Raw genomic sequence first — 19933 nt, forward strand, 5'->3', positions numbered from 1 at the left:
TGAGACTCTAGAAAGAGTGCAGAGAAGAACAACACGGAGACAAGGAACAAGACGGAGTGGCTGTGGATGCCGGCATCCCGATTCAGCCAGCTGCAACCGCAGCTGGCTGTTGGGGGCGAGTTATTGGCCCCAAAGGATAGGGTGCGCAACTTGGGTGTCCTCCTGGATGATCGGCTGTCGTTTGAAGATCATTTGACGGCCGTCTCCAGGAGGGCCTTCCACCAGGTTCGCCTGGTTCGGCAGTTGCGCCCCTTCCTTGATCGGGATGCCTTATGCACGGTCACTCACGCCGCTACCTCTCGCTTGGATTATTGTAACGCCTCTACATGGGGCTCCCTTGAAGTGCGTCCGGAGGCTTCAGTTAGTCCAGAACGCAGCCGCTGGTGATAGAGGAGCTGCACGCAGCCCCCTTGTACCCCCTCTCCTGCGCAGGCTGCACTGGCTACCTGTGGCCTCTCGGGTGCACTTTAAGCTGTTAGTCACGACCTTTAAGGCGCTCCATGGCTTAGGACCTGGGTACTTACGGGACCGCCTACTGCTACCACATGCCTCCCACCGACCCGTACGCTCTCACAGAGAGGGACTCCTCAGGGTGCCGTCTGCCAAACAATGTCGGCTGGCGGCCCCCAGGGGACGGGCCTTCTCTGTGGGGTCTCCCACACTCTGGAACAAACTCCCCCCGGGCTTACGCCAGATATCTGACCTTCGGACATTCCGTCGCGAACTGAAAACATATCTCTTTATTCGCGCGGGGCTGGCTTGAATGGAATTTTAAACTCAATTTTAATGGGGTTTTTGGTTTTATGGTAAATTTCTTAAATTTTTCAGGCTCATTTAATAAGTTTTTAATTGATATTTTAACTTTGTATATTGTATATTGTTCTTTGCTGGTTTTATTCTGCCTGTACACCGCCCTGAGTCCTTCGGGAGAAGGGCGGTATAAAAATCAAATAAATAAAATAAATAAAATAAAAACAAAGAGGAATAGGGAGCTGGAAGCTAAAACATATGAAGAACGGTTGCAGGAACTGGGTACGTGAAGTTTAATGAAAAGAAGGACTAGGGTGACATGATAGCTGTCTTCCAGTATTTTTTTTTTTATTTGAATTTATATCCCGCCCTTCTCCGAAGACTCAGGACAGCTTTTAAGCAATAGTCTTCATCCATTTGTATATTATATACAAAGTCAACTTATTGCCCCCAACAATCTGGGTCCTCATTTTACCCACCTTATAAAGGATGGAAGGCTGAGTCAACCTTGGGCCTGGTGGGACTTGAATTTGCAGTAATTGCAAGCAGCTGTGTTAATAACAGACAGACTTAGTCTGCTGAGCCACCAGAGGCCTTTTGACCGTATTTTTTAGAGCATCTGAAGTAAAGTAGTTTATAGGATAGAGAAAGACGTAGAGATAGAGATGGAGAGACAAGAGAGAGCGAGAGAACGATAGAATTAGGTAGAAAGACAGAGCTGGCTAGCTTGATTAGGCAGGGAGGCAGGTAAATAAATAGATAACTAGTTGGGCACTGGGGAGGTAGGTGGATGAATGGATGGAGGGACAGACAGATAGAGCTGGCTAGCTTGATTAGGCAGGTAAGTAAATAGGTAGATAGACAGGTAAATGGATGGTCAAACTATTCTCCAAAGCGTCTGAAGGTAGGACAAGAAGCAACGGATGGAAACTCATCAAGGAGAGAAGCAACCTGGAACTAAGGAGGAAATTCCTGACGGTGAGAACAATTGATGAGTGAAACTGCTTGTCTCTAGAAGTTGTGAATGCTGCTACTGGAAGTTTTTAAGAGGAGACTGGATAGCCATTTGTCTGGAGTGGAAGAGGGTTGGACTAAAAGACCTCCAAGGTCCCTTCCAACTCTGTTATTCTGAAACAAATCAGTGCATCCAGTGAGAGCGTTAGACGAAACCCCCCTTGAATCAAACACCTTCTAGAGCAGCAAATGTCCATCATCCACAGCCAGAACAGCCCCTTGTCTGAGAGGGAAAGGAGCTACGGTTTCCGGCATGCTTCCAGGGCACCAAACGGACCTACAATGAATCATACAAACTGCCCTCCTGGCATCTCCCCGTCAGGACAACAACTTCTGAAACGACTTCAACTACTGGCTCAGCTTTTGTGGATTGTCTCGCTTTGCTTGGCCAAACTCCACTGCAGCATTGGCCTGCCTGAGTCCAGGGAATTATGTGCCGAGAAACACAAGGAAATCGGCTGAGGCAGCTGGTTTCTTGCAAATACCATTTTCTCCCGTTTAAAGAGGGCTCGCGCCTTGCAAGGGGACCGGACACCCTCAGAAACTTCGCTGTGAAACGCAAACCAGTTCAACTGGATTGGTTTCCAAACGAAGAAAGAGAGGCGAAGGTGGGAGTACGGAAAAAATAAAATAAGGAACATGCGGATGGACTGTCTAGAAAGAGCTGGGACGCTTTGCATTGATTCTCCTTCAGCAGAAAAAGAAAGGAACAGCGGGGCGGGAGGAATGAAGGAAAGGAGGAGGAAAAGAAAGGAGACAGTGTGTGTGTTTCTGTGTGTTTAACACACAGAATCCATCTATTGCAATGTCCTTCCTGTTAAAGACTACTTCGGCTTCAATTGCAATATTACAAGAGCAAACAATAGATTCAAACTTAATGTTAACCGCTTCAATCTTGATTGCAGAAAATATGACTTTTGTAACAGAGTTGTTAATGCTTGGAACACACTGCCTGACTCTGTGGTCTCTTCTCAAAATCCCAAAAGCTTTAACTAAAAACTGTCTACCATTGACCTCACCCCATTCCTAAGAGGACTGTAAGGGGTGTGCATAAGCGCACAAAAGTGCCTACCGTTCCTGTCCTATTGTTTTTCTTTCAATGTATGTGCTTGTATATAATGTTGTGACCAAAAAAAAAAAAAAAGGAAGATGAGAGAAGGAAGGAAGGAAGGAAGTGGGGAAGGAGGGGGGAGGAAGGAAGGAAGAAAAAAGGAAAGAAAGAAAAAGAAGGAAAGAAAGGAAAAAGGAAAAAGGAGGGAGGGAGGGAGGAACAAAGGAAGGAAGAAAGAAAAAAGGAAAGAAAAAAAAGAAAAAGGGAGGAGGGAGGAGGGAAGGAAGGGGGGAAGGAGGGAGGGAAGGAATGGGGAGAGAGGGAGGGAGGGAGGAAGAAAACAGGAAAGAAAGAAAAAAGAAGGAAAAAGAAAAGGAAAGAAAAAGGAAAAAGGAGGAGGGAGGAGGGAAGGAAGGGGGAAGGAGGAGGGAAGGAGGGGGGAGAGAGGGAGGGAGGGAGGAAGAAAAAAGGAAAGAAAGAAAAAAGAAGGAAAAAAGAAAAAAGGAAGGAAGAAAAAAGGAAAGAAAGAGAAAAGAAGGAAATAAAGACAAAAAGGAAAAAGGAGGGAGGGAGGGTGGGAAGGAAGGAAGGAAGGAAGGAAGGAAGGAAGGAAGGAAGGATGGATCACCAGAATTGTTTGGACAATCATCAACAGCCCCTGGCTAGGAACAAACTCCACTCTAACTGGGCTGGGCCAGAAGTGGGAAGATGAACAGAAGCCAGGAGCAAAGCTGGCTGAGGAATTCTGGGAGTTGAAGTCCACAAGTCTTAAAGTTGCCCAGGTTGGAGACCCCTGCTCTAGACTCCCAGGAGGGAGGGGCTGCTGGCTGAGGAATTCTGGGAGTTGAAGTCCACAAGTCTTAAAGCTGCCAAGGTTGGAGACGTGCGATTGAAAAAGAAAACGTGTTTTCCGTCAAATGAAGCATCCCGCCCAGAAAGTCACCCCAGGAATTTTTCAAGCCGCTAAACTAAAAATTCAAAGCAGCCCCCGGTACTCCATATCCCATCTGCAAAGGGCTTCCACTCTTCTGGCCGCCGTCAACTTGAATTTCTTGCTTATGACCGAAAACCCAACAAAACATTCACGGCTACCAGCGGCCGATTTATAAACAATCCCCCCAGAAAGGTGGAATGGAGGGGGATGATTTCTGCTCAAAGACACAACTGGGCCTAAAAAAAACTAACCCAGGATTGGTTTTCCAGTCTCGCCACCATGGCGGCACGCCCACGGCCTCACCTGATCAAAATTCGGATGCTTGGCAACTGACAATGTACTTATGACCGTTGGAGTCAGAGGCGAGATTCACTTACCTCCCCTACCGGTTTGCAAATATGAGCGCGCGCCTTCTGCGCATGCGCAGTGCTCGCGCATTAGGTCCCGGTGGGTGGGTGGGCGGAGCCTCTCGCAGTCACCACTACCGGTTCGCCTGAACCGGACAAGACCAGCTGAATCCCACCACTGGCTGGAGTGTCCGGGGGTCACGTGATCCCCTTCTGAATAGCAAAGTCAAGGAGGAAACCGGCTTCGCTTAACAACTGGGTTACTAACTGAATCACTGCAGTTATTCGCTTAACAACGGTGGCAAGACAGGGCATAAAAACGGGCCCAAACTCACTTAAGAATTGTCTGGCTTAACGAGGGACATTTTGGGCTCGATTGTGGTCGTACGTCGAGGACTAGATGTATGTGGGTCACGGTTCCTGCGTCCCCCGCCGCATCTAATCAGAGGCGAGCGAGATCAGAAAAGAGATCGAATTCGCCAATCTTATTCTTAGCCCAAACTCACCAGATCCATTCCGCTGGACAGAATAAGCGACAATAAATTAGGGAGCAATTGGACATTTAGTTCGAACAACAGAGTGCAAATTTACCTGGATTGGATTTACAATCTCCTCTGGGAAACAAACAAATTGGGAGACAGATCTCCCGACGGAGATTCTGTTTTAGACACACAGGGCATTGGTATTCCCAACCAGGTTGCCCATTTCTACGATTCGTACATTCTGATTTTTTAAAAGGAAAAAAAAAACAGAAACACCCCAGCAGTGCTGATTTTTCTATGAGATCGGCGAGCTGAAAAGCCGACGTGGGTTTCCTCCAATACGGCTTGCTACCCTGCAGCTTTTCCACAATGCAACATGGAAACGAGAAGGCCTTTTTGCAAACCGAGTCTGCAAAGGGGAATCATCGTTTAAAGCTGGAGAGCTGCTATTCTTAAAAAAAAAAAAAACCTTTTTAATGTAGATCAGAAATTGTAGCACCGGCGAGAGTCGGACTGAAATTTTAATGGCCACGTTTAACCGGAACATATGATACGTCTGCCTTAAAATAATCTTTCCTTACCACCCCAAAAAAAATAATATATATGCATGAATAATTTTTTATTTGACTGATTAAGTGACACTTCAAAGCTACTATTGATCACCGGGAGAGAGAGAAAGATAGAGGGAGGGAGGGAGAGGGAGAAAGAGAGAGAGAGATGGAGGGAGGGAGAGGGAGAGAGAGAGAGAGATGGAGGGAGGGAGAAAGAGAGAGAGAGAGAGAGATGGAGGGAGGGAGAGAGAGAGATGGAGGGAGGAGGGAGGAGGAGAGAGATGGAGGGAGGAGGAGGGAGAGAGAGATGGAGGAGGGAGGAGAAGAGAGAGAGATGGAGGGAGGAGAGAGATGGAGGAGGGAGGAGAGAGATGGAGGGAGGAGGAGGAGAGGGGAGAGAGAGATGGAGGGAGGGAGAGAGAGAGAGAGAGAGAGGAGAGAGAGGGAGGAGGAGAGGGAGAGAGGAGGGAGGAGAGAGATGGAGGGAGGAGAGAGAGAGGGGGAGGAGAGGGAGAGAGATGGAGGAGGGAGGGAGAGAGATGGAGGGAGGAGGAGGAGGAGGAGAGAGGGAGAGAGAGAGATGGAGGAGGGAGGAGATGGAGGAAGGAGAGAGAGAGATGGAGGGAGGAGAGAGAGAAGATGGAGGGAGGAGGAGAGAGATGGAGGGAGGGAGAGAGAGAGATGGAGGGAGGAGGGAGGAGAGGGAGAGAGAGAGAGATGGAGGAGGGAGGAGGAGAGAGAGGGAGGAGATGGAGGAGAGAGAGAGATGGAGGAAGGGAGGAGAGAGATGGAGGGAGGAGGGAGGAGAGGGAGAGAGAGAGATGGAGGAGAGAGAAGATGGAGGAGAGGAGGAGAGGGAGGAGAAAGAGAGAGAGAGGGAGGAGAGGAGAGAGAGAGGAGATGGAGGAGAGGGAGAGAGAGGGAGGAGGAGAGGGAGAGAGATGGAGGAGGAGAGAGAGATGGAGGAGGAGGAGAGATGGAGGGAGGAGGAGAGAGATGGAGGGAGGAGGAGAGGAGAGAGAGGGAGGAGGAGAGAGAGAGATGGAGGAGAGGAGAGAGAGAGAGGAGGGAGGAGGAGGGAGAGAGATGGAGGAGGGAGAAGAGAGAGAGATGGAGGAGGGAGGAGAGAGAGATGGAGGGAGGAGGAGAGAGATGGAGGGAGGAGGGAGGAGAGGGAGAGAGGGGGAGGGAGGGAGAGAGAGAGAGATGGAGGGAGAGGGAGAGAGAGAGAGGGAGGGAGGGAGGGAGAGGGGGAGAGAGAGATGGAGGGAGGGAGAAAGAGAGAGAGATGGAGGGAGGAGGGAGGAGGAGAGAGAGAGGAGGAGGAGAGAGAGATGGAGGAGAGGGAGAGAGAGGAGGAGGGAGGAGATGGAGGAGAGGGAGAGAGAGGGAGGAGGAGGAGGAGGGAGAGAGAGAGAGAGAGGGAGGAGGAGGAGGAGGGAGGAGATGGAGGAGAGAGAGAGAGGGAGGAGGAGGAGGAGGGAGGAGGGAGGGAGAGAGGTATGAATGATGGGATTAACATTCACTTAACAAAACAGGTTATCATTAAATGCAGCCGCTCTCTTAACTAGTAGCCACAGCTGGGAAACATATCTTTGGAATTAATAAATGTGGAGAAAGATTTAATAGATTTAAACAGATTTTTGAGGCCGAGAGGAGTTTTAGCAGAATAACAGAGATGGAAGGGACCTTGGAGGTCTTCTAGTCCAACCCCCAGCTTTTGAACATACACATAAACATGTGTGTGTGTCTACAGAGACAGATGTATCACCAGATAGCATTAAAAATGACATTTGGAGCAAGCACACTGGAATACCCATGGCAAGAAAACTTTCAACCATTTGTTCAGCGACCAGCTCCAAGTTACAAAGGCACTGAATCCTCACCCTTATGACCGTCGCAGCATCCCCACGATCATGTGATCCAAGCTGGTGTGCTTAGCCAGCTGGGTGACTTTCGGGCCAATCACCAGGAGTTGGTGAATTCTAGTCCTGCCTAAGACATGATAACCGGTTGGGTGATTTTGGGCCAATCACTAGGAGATGGTGAGTTCTAGTCCTGCCTGAGGCATGAAAGCCAGCTGGGTGACTTTGGGGCCAATCACTGGGAGATGGTGAGTTCTAGTCCTGCCTGAGGCATGAGAGCCAGCTGGGTGACTTTGGGGCCAATCACTGGGAGATGGTGAGTTCTAGTCCCACCTTAGGCATGAGAGCCATCTGGTTGACTTTGGGCCAATCACTGGGAGATGGTGAGTTCTAGTTCCATCTTAGGCATGAAAGCCATCTGGGTGACTTTGGGCCAATCACTGGGAGATGATGAGTTCTAGTCCCACCTTAGGCATGAAAGCCATCTGGGTGACTTTGGGCCAATCACTGGGAGATGGTGAGTTCTAGTCCCACCTTAGGCATGAAAGCCATCTGGGTGACTTTGGGCCAATCACTGGGAGATGATGAGTTCTAGTCCCACCTTAGGCATGAAAGCCATCTGGGTGACTTTGGGCCAATCACTGGGAGATGATGAGTTCTAGTCCCACCTTAGGCATGAAAGCCATCTGGGTGACTTTGGGCCAATCACCAGGGGATGGTGAGTTCTAGCCCTGCCTTAGGCATGAAAGCGGATTGATAGCTTTGGGCCAATCATTAGGAGGCAGTGAGTTCTAGTTCCACTGTAGGCATGAAAACCAGCTGGGTGACTTTGGGCCAATCACCAGGAGATGGTGAGTTCTAGTCCTGCCTGAGGCATGAAAGCCAGCTGGGTGACTTTGGGGCCAATCACTGGGAGATGGTGAGTTTTAGTCCTGCTTTAGGCATAAAATCCAGCTGGGTGATTTTGGGGCCAGTCCCTCTCTCTCTCAGCCGAACCCACCTCACAGTGTTGTTGTGAGGGGGGGGGAAAGGAGGAGGAAAGAATATTAGGTATGTTCACAGCCTTCTTTTTGAAAATAAGGCTTGGATACAAATAAATAAATAAAATGTGCATTAACTTTTTCCCCCCATTCTTATTGTCTCGGAAAAAAGAAAACCTTAGTTCCCTGGTATTAAAATATGTTAAAAACATACATTAGAAAGATTTCACAGCCAAGTGTTCACTGCCCAAAGGCCTCTCAATCTGTCTCCATCAGAATCCCATTTCCGCTTACGGAGAAAAAAATTCTGTTTTCAAGATAAGGTAAAGGCACCGGTTGCTATTAATCATGCTCAGGGGCTGTGGAATTTCGGTGTTTGGAAAAACCACATAGGACTGGATAAATACGCTAATTTCCCATTTGTGGATTTTTCACCCCTGCCCAAAATGCTGCAGTATAGAAGCCCAAAATCCAGGAGTTCCTGAATTTTACAAATACCACGATCTTCTAAAGCAGGGGTCTCCCACCTTGGCAACTTTAAGCCTGGCGGACTTCAACTCCCAGGGAAGGGAACCAGGGAATTAAGGGAACCAGGTATGATTAGTTTAACACAGAGAAAGATGAGGGGTGACATGACAACAGTATTCCAATACCTAAGGGGCTGCCACAAAGAGGGAGTCAACCTATTTTCCAAAGCACTTGAAGGCAGAACAAGAATAGAATAGAATGGAATGGAATGGAATGGAATCGGAATAGGAGAATAGAGTAGAGTAGAGTAGAGTAGAGTAGAGTAGAGTAGAGTAGAGTAGAGTAGAGTAGAGTAGAATAATGGAATGGAATGGAATGGGAATAGGAATAGGACAATAGAATAGAATAGAATAGAATAGAATAGAATAGAATAGAATAGAATAGAATAGAATAGAATAGAATGGAATGGAATGGAATGGAATGGAACGGAACGGGACGAGATGGGACGGGATAGGGATAGGATAAAGGATAGGATAGGTTAGGATGGGATGGGATGGGATGGGATGGGATGGGATGGGATTGGATGGGATGGTGATGGGATAGAATGGGATAGGGATAGTGATGGGATGGGATGGGGATAGGATAAGGGGTAGGATAGGATAGGATAGGATAGGATAGGATAGGATAGGATAGGATAGGGTAGGGTAGGGTAGAGTAGGGTAAGGTAGGGTAGGATAGAATAGAATAGAATGGAATGGAATGGAATGGAATGGAATGGAATGGAATGGAATGGAATGGAATGGAATGGAATGGGACGGGACAAGATGGGACAAGATAGGGATAGGATAAAGGATAGGATAGTTAGGATGGGATGGGATGGGATGGGATGGGATGGGATGGGATGGGATGGGATGGTGATGGGATAGAATGGGATAGGGATAGTGATGGGATGGGGATAGGATAAGGGATAGGATAGGATAGGATAGGATAGGATAGGATAGGATAGGGTAGGGTAGGGTAGGGTAGGGTAGGGTAGGATAGAATAGAATAGAATGGAATGGAATGGAATGGAATGGAATGGAATGGAATGGAATGGAATGGAATGGAATGGAATGGGACGGGACAAGATGGGACAAGATAGGGATAGGATAAAGGATAGGATAGTTAGGATGGGATGGGATGGGATGGGATGGGATGGGATGGGATGGGATGGGATGGTGATGGGATAGAATGGGATAGGGATAGTGATGGGATGGGGATAGGATAGGATGGGATGGGATGGGGATAGGATAGGATGGGATGGGATGGGGATAGGATGGGGTGGGGTGAGGGTGGGGTAGGGTGGGGTAGGGTAGGGTAGGGTGGGGTGGGAGTAGGGTGGGGTGGGGTGGGGTGGGGTGGGATGGGAATAGAATAGAATAGAATAGAATAGAATAGAATAGAATAGAATAGAATAGAATAGAATAGAATTCTTTATTGGCCAAGTGTGGTTGGACACACAAGGAATTTGTCTTCGGTGCATAAGCTCTCAGTGTACATACCGTAAAAGATACGAGTGAGAAATCATGATCATAATCATCATAAATACATTCATCATGAACCATAAGGCACAACAATGTATAGCAACAGATTGAAACTCATCAAGGAGACAAGCAACCTAGAACTAAGGAGAAATTTCCTGACAGTGAGAACAATTAATCAGTGGAACAGCTTGCCACCAGAAGTTGTGGGTGCGCCAAGTTGTGGAGGTTTTTAAAGAAGAGATTGGAGAACCATTTGAAACGGTACAGGATTTCCTGCTTGAGCAGGGGGTTGGACTAGAAGATCTCAAAGGTCCCCTCCAACTTCATTATCCTGTAATTCTGGGTGGACTCAGTTGCCGCAGTGATGGGATCATTATCAGAAGAACTGAAGGAGCAGGCGGGGGACAGATGGTCCTGGAGAAGCTATCTATCCATATGGTCCCTAGGAGTTCACACCAATTTGATGGTACATAATCATCATTGAAAAATGTGGAATTCCGCCCAGAGTTAAAATCAATGTCTAACCAACTAGAATTATAGTTTTCTCCCAGTTAGCCCCCAAAACCAGCCCCGCCCGCACAAAAAAAGAAGAAATTCTCTGCAGCCCTACGTAATTTATTTCTTTAATTAGACTTGAGAGCAGAGCTCATCTTCATGCAAGGTGGTTTGATTAAAAACATTTTATCATTTCTTTCAAATGTACCAAATCAGGTGGATTTTTTTATTTTTTTGGGGGGAAAATCTCCAGCTGCTGAGAACACCCTTCGTATCTTCCCACAGTTCTGATTAAAAGCAAAGTTTGTTTTTCTCTCTTTCTTTTTCTCTTCCGTCCTAGTTCTGAACTTTGGGGGAAAACATTGGCCTTGAAGGCCAAACTGGCAGAAAGCGGAGGGGCGAAAGCGCTCCAGGGAAGAACCCACAGGGCAGGCTAGTCCCCAACTTACGACCGTAATAGGTGAGCCTGGCATTATCTGCCGTATAAGATGGGCGGTTGTAAGTCGAGACACCCGAGTGGACCAAACCTGATTCTGCAACGCTTTTTAATTTGGCGGCAGTCGTCAAACGGAACCACCAAAAAGAAAACAGCAACCCCACCAACGCTGAGAGAGCAAGCCACTCGTATATAAGCAGAGAGCAAAACTCCACTCCCTTCTAGCACTGATGATGTTACCTAGTTGGGTCATGGAACGTCTGCAAGAAAATTACAATGGTCAGAAACCACCAAGGACTCCATAGTCATTCTTGTTGTCGGCGTCTTCCTCCTCCTCTTTTCTGCACAAACCCCCACTCCCTTCTAGCACTGATGACGTTACCTAGTTGGGTCATGAAACGTCTGCAAGAAAACCACCAAACTCAGAGAGCACCAAGGAACCCACAGTCCTCCTCCTCTTTCTCCTCCTCCTCCTCCTCTCCACAAACCTCACACTCTCCTAACACTGATGGTGTTACCTAGCTGAGTCATGAAACGTCTGCAAGGAAACCACCATGGTCAGAGAACATCGAGGGCCCCACAGTTCAACCCTGAGCTACAAATATTCATTTGTAACGGTGAAACCCCTGCGCTAATTTGACGTCCTTCCCAAGCACCAATTTGCAAGTTCAGAAAACGCCTGGGTGTATTTAGGGAGGGAAGACTGCAGCTACAATTGGTTGGGTTTATTGATTTCATGCATGGGGTTTTTTCCAGGTATTATGGATTAAGGCTGTGCGCCTTAATCATGATGTGTGTGTCTTTTCTACACCACCGAACATTTCTCCATGAAAAGAATGCTGGCACTTATGTTAAGCTTCTGCACCGTATCTTAAATCCTATTACACAGAGGTTTTGCAGCCCCGGATCTTTGGATTCGTGAACAGACTGGATCCTGCTATCCATTTTATTCCCATTTCTTTCTTTCTCTGTCTCTTTCTCTCTCTCTCTCTCTTTCTGTCTGTCTTTGTCTCTCTTTCTGTGCCTCTCAGTATCTTTTGGTCCTTCTGTCTCTCTCTCTTTCTCTCTTTCTGTCCTTCTGTCTCTCTGTCTCTTTCTCTCTTTCTGTCTGTCTGTCTGTCTCTGTCTCTCTTTCTGTCCTTCTGTCTCTCTCTCTGTCTCCTTTTTTCTCTCTCTCTGTCTGTCTTTCTCTCTCTTTCTGTGTCTGTGTCTCTCTTTTTGTCCTTCTGTCTCTCTCTTTCTGTCCTTCTGTCTCTCTCTGTCTTTCTCTCTCTCGTTCTGTCTGTCTCTCTTTCTGTCTCTTTCTCTCTCTCTCTCTGTCTCTCTCTTTTTGTCCTTCCGTCTCTCCCTGTCTCCATCTGTCTGTCTCTCTCTTTCTGTCTTTGTCTCTCTGTCTGTCTCTCTTTCTGTCCTTCTGTCTCTCTTTCTCTCTCTCTCTTTCTTTCTGTCTGTCTCTCTGTCTCTCTTTTTGTCCTTCTGTCTGTCCCTGTCTCCATTTCTCTCTGTCTGTCTCTCTCTTTCTGTCTGTCTTTGTCTCTCTGTGTCTCTTTCTGTCCTTCTGTCTCTGTCTCTGTCTTTGTCTCTTTCTGTGTCTCTATGTGTCTCTCTTTTTGTCCTTCTGTCTCTCTCTCTTTCTCTTTCTGTCTGTCTTTCTCTCTTTCAAACCACAGCCAATTTCAGCTGCCAAAGGACCAACCCGTGGGAAGGATTTTTGTTTTCCTTTAAACTCAGATCTCTCAAATCTACAACCAATGGGATGATCTGCTGAACGGCGTCTTCTCTAATTATGCACATTCTCCGCTATAAATTTGAAACCCGGACGGCCGTGTTTCGTTTGATGGGCCCAGTTCTGATCCACACCAGGCGACGGTGGTGGGAGGGAGAGGGGAGATAATACTCAGTAATGACAGAGTATCGCTTTTTTGCTTTTTCTTCACTTTTTAGCATCGGCACATTGGAAACAAAATTGTCGTGACACAGAGGAATGATGGGGTCTTTTGCTGAGGTCTCCCACTGGATGAAAAGTGAACATTTTCATTCTCCGCGTCTTCATTATTCCGATCTATTCGCTCATTGATTTGCCATTTCCTATTCAAGGGCGGCAATTAAGTCACTATGAGCTCCAAATACATTACAACCAGGGGTGTCTGTGTGTGTGTGTGTGTGTGTGTTTTTCTGACTGTCAGCTAGCCGGTTTTTGTTCAACAGGATGGAAAAGCAAAGCCAACAATCGCTTCCTGGGCCACTGTCCCAAATATGCTTTTCTTCAAGAAGCCACTGGACTTTCTGGTTTTTCTTTTGAAGACGTTTCGCTTCTCATCCGAGAGGCTTCTTCAGCTCTGACTGGATGGTGGGGAAGGGAAGGATTTATCCTCCTTGCAGGCAGCTGGTCATTTGCATCCTTTTTAGAGTGTCGTTGAGGCCACTTGGAGGTTGGAAGGAGGTCAGAGTTAAACCTCCAAGTGCTTCAACAATCCTCTAAAAGAATGCAAATGACCAGAAAACCACCAGGCCTCAGAGGGCACCAAGGAGCCCACAGTTCTTCTCCTTCACGTCTTCCTTCTTCCCTCCTCTTCCTCCTCCTCCACTCCACAACCCCCCCCCCTGCCGCCTTCTAGCACTGATGATGTTCCCTAGTTGGGTCATGAAACAGCTGCAAGAAAACCACCAAGCTCAGAGAACACCAAGGACCCCACAGTTGTTCTTCTCGTGTTCCTTCTTCCTCTTCCCTTCTCTTCCAACTTCTCCTCCTCCTCCTCCTCCACTCCACAAATCCCACTCCCTTCTAATACTGATGATGTTACCTAGTTGGGTAATGAAACATCCTGCAACAAACCCACTAAGTGCAGAGAGCACTAAGGACCTCACAGTTCTTCTCATCTTCCTTCTGCCTCTTCCCTTCCTTTCTCCTTCATTTCCTCTCCACAAAACCCCACTGCCTTCTAGCACTGATGATGTTCCCTAGTTGGGTCATGAAACATCTGCAAGAAAACCACCAAGCTCAGAGAGCACCAAGGAACCCATGGTCATCGTCCACCTCCTCTTCCTCCTCCTCTCTGCAACCCCACTGCCTTCTAGCACTGATGTTGTTACCTAGTTGGGTCATGAATCGTCTACAAGAAAACCACCAAGCTCAGAGAGCACCAAGGACCCTCCACAGTTCAACCCAGATCAACAAATAGTCTCTCTCTCTTTTTTTGATATTTCTGCAATCAAGTTCCCTTAAGAACCAGTTCTCCTGGTGATTGGCCCAGACTCACATAGCCTGCTTTCACGGATAAGATGGATAAAGGGATAACTCAACCCTGAAGTACAAATATTGTATGGGATGGGATGGGATGGGATAAGGAATAGAATAGAATAGAGGATGGGATGGGATGGGATGGGATGGGATGGGATGGGATGGGATAAGGAATAGAATAGAATAGAATAGAATAGAATAGAATAGAATAGAATAGAATAGAATAGAATAGAATAGAATAGAATAGAATAGAATAGAATAGGGGATGGGATGGGATGGGATGGGATAAGGAATAGAATAGAATAGAATAGAATAGAATAGAATAGAATAGAATAGAATAGAATAGAATAGAATAGAATAGGGGATGGGATGGGATGGGATGGGATAAGGAATAGAATAGAATAGAATAGAATAGAATAGAATAGGGGATGGGATGGGATGGGATGGGATAAGGAATAGAATAGAATAGAATAGAATAGAATAGAATAGAATAGAATAGAATAGAATAGAATAGAATAGGGGATGGGATGGGATAAGGAATAGAATAGAATAGAATAGAATAGAATAGAATAGAATAGAATAGAATAGAATAGAATAGGGGATGGGATGGGATGGGATGGGATAAGGAATAGAATAGAATAGAATAGAATAGAATAGAATAGAATAGAATAGAATAGAATAGAATAGAATAGGGGATGGGATGGGATGGGATGGGATAAGGAATAGAATAGAATAGAATAGAATAGAATAGAATAGAATAGAATAGAATAGAATAGAATAGAATAGAATAGAATAGAATAGGAAGATGGGATGGGATGGGATGGGATGGGATGGGATGGGATGGGATGGGATGGGATGGGATGGGATGGGATGGGATGAGATGGGATGGGATGGGATGGGATGGGATGGGATGGGACCCGACGGGATCCCCCTCCCTCCTAGCACTGATAATATAACCTAGTTTGAAACGTCCAGAAGGAACCAAGCTCAGAGAACACCAAGAACTTCCGAACAATCCTTTACAACAATTCTTATTTGCGGCAAGCATGGCCGCCATCCCGGGGAAAACTGGGAGTTTAAAGCCAACTTCCCTGGAACTTTATAGAACTCCAGAGATTCTCAATCATCCAGGTCATAGGTTGTCCCAAAGGTGTTTTGTTTTTCAGGAGGCAACTGGACTTCCTTGGTGTTTTTTTTTTCCTTTTGAAGACATTTCGCTTCTCATCCAAGCAGCTTCTTCAGCTCCATTCCCCACTTTCCTGTCAGAGCTGAAGAAGCTTCTTGGATGAGAAGCGAAACATCTTCAAAAGAAAAGAAAAAAAACAAGGAAGTCCAGTTGCCTCCTGAAAAAACACCTTTGGGTTCATTCTAGACGAGAACCTCCGCTTTCTTAGAAGGATAAAGTGAGTTGTGAATAGCCGGTGATAACCAAGGCAAAGGTACCGTGTTACAAGGAAGGTACCGTGTTACAAGGAAGCAAAGAATCCATGCAGTTGCTGCTAGGTCCAAATGTCAATAATAATATCAAAATAATATAATAATAATATCCTCCCATAATTCAAAGTGCAGGTGGGGCAAAGGAGCCGAAGGAACGACAGATCGCGCAACTCAATTCCTCTAAGAAAACAGCTTCCGCCCGGCGACCATATCAGTGATGCTACAGGTAGTCCTCGACTTACGACCGCAATTGAGCCCAAACGTTCTGTCGCTCAGGAAGACATTTGTTACGTGAGTGTTGCCCCCCCACACACACACTTTTACAACCTTTCTTGCCTCAGTTGTGAAGTGAATGGCTGCAGTTGTTAAATTGGGTTTATTGCCTGGATTATTGCAATGCTCTCTACATCGGGCTCCCCTTGAAGAGCACCCGGAGGCTGTAGTTAGTTCAGAATGCGGCTGCGCAGGTGATAGAGGGAGCCACACGTGGCTCCCACGTAACACCACTCCTGCGCAGACTGCACTGGCTACCTGTGGTCTTCCGGGTGCACTTCAAGGTGTTGGTCACTACCTTTAAAGCGCTCCATGGCTTAGGGCCAGGGTACTTACGGGACCGCCTTCTGCTACCAAATACCTCCCATCGTCCCGTACGCTCACACAGAGAGGGGCTTCTCAGAGTGCCGTCCGCCAAGCAATGTCGGCTGGCGGCCCCCAGGGGAAGGTCCTTCTCTGTGGGGGCTCCTACCCTCTGGAACGAACTTCCCTCTGGATTACGCCAACTGCCTGACCTTCGGACCTTCTGCCGTGAGCTCAAGACCTATTTATTCATCCGTGCGGGACTGGCTTCGTGATTTTTTTTTTATTATTGAAAGAGTTTTAAAAAACAAAAACATTTTCCCCCTTTTTCCCCCCTCCCTCCCAAAAAGCCCCCTTCCCCCCTCCCCCCCCCCCCCGGCTTCCCGGGTCAATCACAAGGTATTGTTATACATGAACCAAACATAGAATAAAATTTTCCCTTCCAATCCAAATAACCACATCCAAAGCTTTTCATCTCCCAACCCCCTCCCCATTACATAAAATAACTTTCTAATTATTCAAAGGCAATCCGATATCTCCTAATCTGATATCTGTCCTGCAGATAATCAATCCATTTCTTCCATTCAATTAAATATCTTTCCTGCGTATTGTCTTTTAAAAACGCTGAGATTTTAGCCATCTCAGCCAAATTAATAACTTTCAGTATCCTTGGCTTCGTGATTTTTAAATTTTATAATTTTATATTTTTAGAGAGTTTAATTTTAATAGGATATTGTTTTATATCTCAGCCCATATATAATAAGTTTTTTAATTGTTGTTTTAATTGTATATTGCTCTATTTTTATTATGGCTGTGAACCGCCCTGAGTCCTTCGGGAGAAGGGCGGTATAAAAATATAATAAATAAATAAATAAAATAAAATAAATAAATAAATTAGCAACATGGTTAAGTGAATGAGGCTCCCCCGCTGATTGCGACCTACGACTGGTTTTCACAGTTATGGCTGTTTTTCACAGGTATGTCTATGACATTTATGATCTCCCATGTCAGGGGTCTCCAACCTTGGCAACTTTAAGCCTGGAGGACTTCAACTCCCAGAATGCCCCAGCCATCTTCGTTGAAGTCCTCCAGGCTTAAAGTTGCCAAGGTTGGAGACCCCTGCCCCATGTGAACATGTACTCAAAATTCAGATGTTTGGCAACTGGTTCGTATTTATGACCGTCGCAAAAGGGGATCGCGGGGTCACATGAACCCCTTTTGCAACCTTCTGTCTAGCAACCTCAAGGAGGGGGAAGCCCGGTTCGCTTACCAACCGGCTTGCTAGCTTACCGACCGCTGTGATTCGCTTACCAACCAAGGCAAGGAAGGTGGGAAAACGGAGGCAAAACTCCCTGAAGAAACGTCTCACTTAACAACAGAAATGTTGGGCTCCATTGTGGTCGTAAGGCGAGGACTACCCGCAATAAAAACGTTTTTCTGCCTGCCCCCCCCCCCCCCCAAAAATATCAAATTCCACGTTACGCATCTCCAGTTAAAAGGAAATCTCTCAACGGGTTTTGTAAAGACTTTCCTTTCATATTTGGAAAGCTCCCAGGAACCAGAATGGGACGTTATTGTGCTGGGTAAAAATCTGATTCTATAAAATAAAGAGTTCCTATTTTCCCATAGGCATGAAATGCGGAGTATTATTTTCAAGGGGACAAAAGATCGCACTTACGTTCGGGAGGGGCCCAGATATATTTCTGCTTCTCGCAGCTAATCTACGAAACTGCAGCATACGCTGAAATTCGTTTAACATACTGTAGGAATAATGAGTTTCCGACAGGCGTCTTCGTTTCCCCCACCTTCCTCGTGTTGTTTTGAAAATCTTCTTTTTAAAAAAAAATATAAAAAAAATAAAAAATAGCTTAACATGAGAGCCAGAGGAAAGCATTTGGCAAAACCCTGTAAATGATCATCTGTGGGATTTTACACAGCGTTAATAAAGTTCTGTTTTGTTTTGTTTTTCTGGTTGGCAACAAAAAAGAAGTCAGCTGTTCCTTGAGTGGCCTTGAGTTTTTTGTTTTTTATTTATTTGCATTTATATCCCGCCCTTCTCCGAAGACTCAGGGCGGCTTACACTATGTCAAGCAATAGTCTTCATCCTATTTGTATATTTATATACAAAGTCAACTTATTGCCCCCAACAATCTGGGTCCTCATTTTACCTACCTTATAAAGGAGGGAAGGCTGAGTCAACCTTGGGCCTGGTGGGGCTTGAACCTGCAGTAATTGCAAGCAGCTGTGTTAATAACAGACTGTCTTAGCAGTCTGAGCCACCAGAGTTTCTTTAAGACTCCGGAGGAGCCAATGAAAAACAATCTTGGGCGAGATATTAGAATTTAATCGCTGGGAAAAACATACTTGGAATAAGTTGGATTGGGTCAAATGAATCTAATATATCAGCCTGAGGGGCCTTTGGTGCTCGCTGAGCTACCGGTGTGTGTGTGTGTGTGGGTGTTCTTGCAGATGTTTCATGACCCAACTAAGTAACACTATCAGGGCTAGGAGGGAGTGACGTTTCCTCTCTGTTTAAATGCAAACTCCACTCTCTTCTGGCACTGATGATGTTCCCTAGTTGGGTCAGGAAATGTCTGCAAGAAAACTACCAAGCTCAGAGAGCACGAAGGACCCCACAGACCTCTTCCTCCTCCCCTTTTCCTTCTCCACTCCACAACCTCACTCCCTTCCTCATATCCTCCTCCTCTTTCTCTTCTTTTTCCTCCTCCCTCCTGCAAACCCTTCTAACACTAATGATGTTACCTAGTTTGGGTCAAGGAATATTTGCAAGGAAAGAACCAAGCTCAGAAAGCACCAAGAATCCCACAACTCTCTTCCTCCTCCTCCTCCTCCTCCCCCCTTTCCTTCTTTACTCCACCAAACCGCACTAACACTGATAATGTTACCTAGTTGGGTCATGAAACGTCTGCAAGAAAACCACCCAACTCAGAGACCCCTCATTTCAACCTTGAGCTGTAAATATTCTCCTTTATTAATATATCAGTCTAAGCAGCTGGACCTTTGAGGCCTGGATAGCCAGACGGCTCTGGAATTCTGGTCCCCCAGGAAATTTGCCGCAACTTCTGCAAATTTTTTTTTTTTTTTTTTGGTGTGGTGGGGAGTCCCAAAGATTCAAAAAATTGAGATGACTTTTAACACTTCAGGTTTACCCACACAAAATTTTTAAGCCGGTCACCAAATGTTCACTCCGAACCTGCTTTACAATTTACAACATTCTACAGGTAGTCCTCAGCTTATGACCTGCTGCTTAGTAACCGTTACAATAGACCTGCTGGCAGATTCTTACGACCCTGCTCCAAAGTTCTGACCGCTGCGATCACATGACCACATTTGGGCCACTGGCAACTGGTCCGCATTTATCGCTGTTCAGTGTTCAGAGACTGTTCAGGGACGCGGTGGCTCGGGATTGGACGTTGAGCTTGTCGATCGAAAGATTGGCAGTTCAGCGGTTTGAATCCCGAGTGCTGCCGTGTAACAGGGTGAGCTCCCGTTACTTGTCCCAGCTTCTGCCAACCTAGCAGTTCAAAAGCACGTAAAAATGCAAGTAGAAAAAATAGGGACCACCTTTGGTGGGAAGGTAACAGCGTTCTGTGCGCCTTCGGAGTTGAGTCATGCCGGCCACATGACCATGGAGACGTCTTGGGACAGCCCTGGCTCTTCGGCTTTCAAACGGAGAGGAGCACCGCCCCCTAGAGTCGGGAACAACTAGCACGTATGTGCGAGGGGAACCTTTACCTTTAGTGTTCACAGTGTCCCACAGAT

General features: G+C 46.5%; 1 protein-coding gene across 1 annotated transcript in view; it reads right to left on the reverse strand.

The window, feature by feature from the left end:
* CHCHD3 (coiled-coil-helix-coiled-coil-helix domain containing 3) overlaps positions 1 to 19933 on the reverse strand; it is a 272613-nt gene that overhangs the window by 86507 nt on the left and 166173 nt on the right. The window lies entirely within an intron of this gene.

This window comes from Ahaetulla prasina, chromosome 7, assembly GCF_028640845.1.
Source record: "Ahaetulla prasina isolate Xishuangbanna chromosome 7, ASM2864084v1, whole genome shotgun sequence".
In the NCBI taxonomy this organism is placed as follows: Eukaryota; Metazoa; Chordata; class Lepidosauria; order Squamata; family Colubridae; genus Ahaetulla; species Ahaetulla prasina.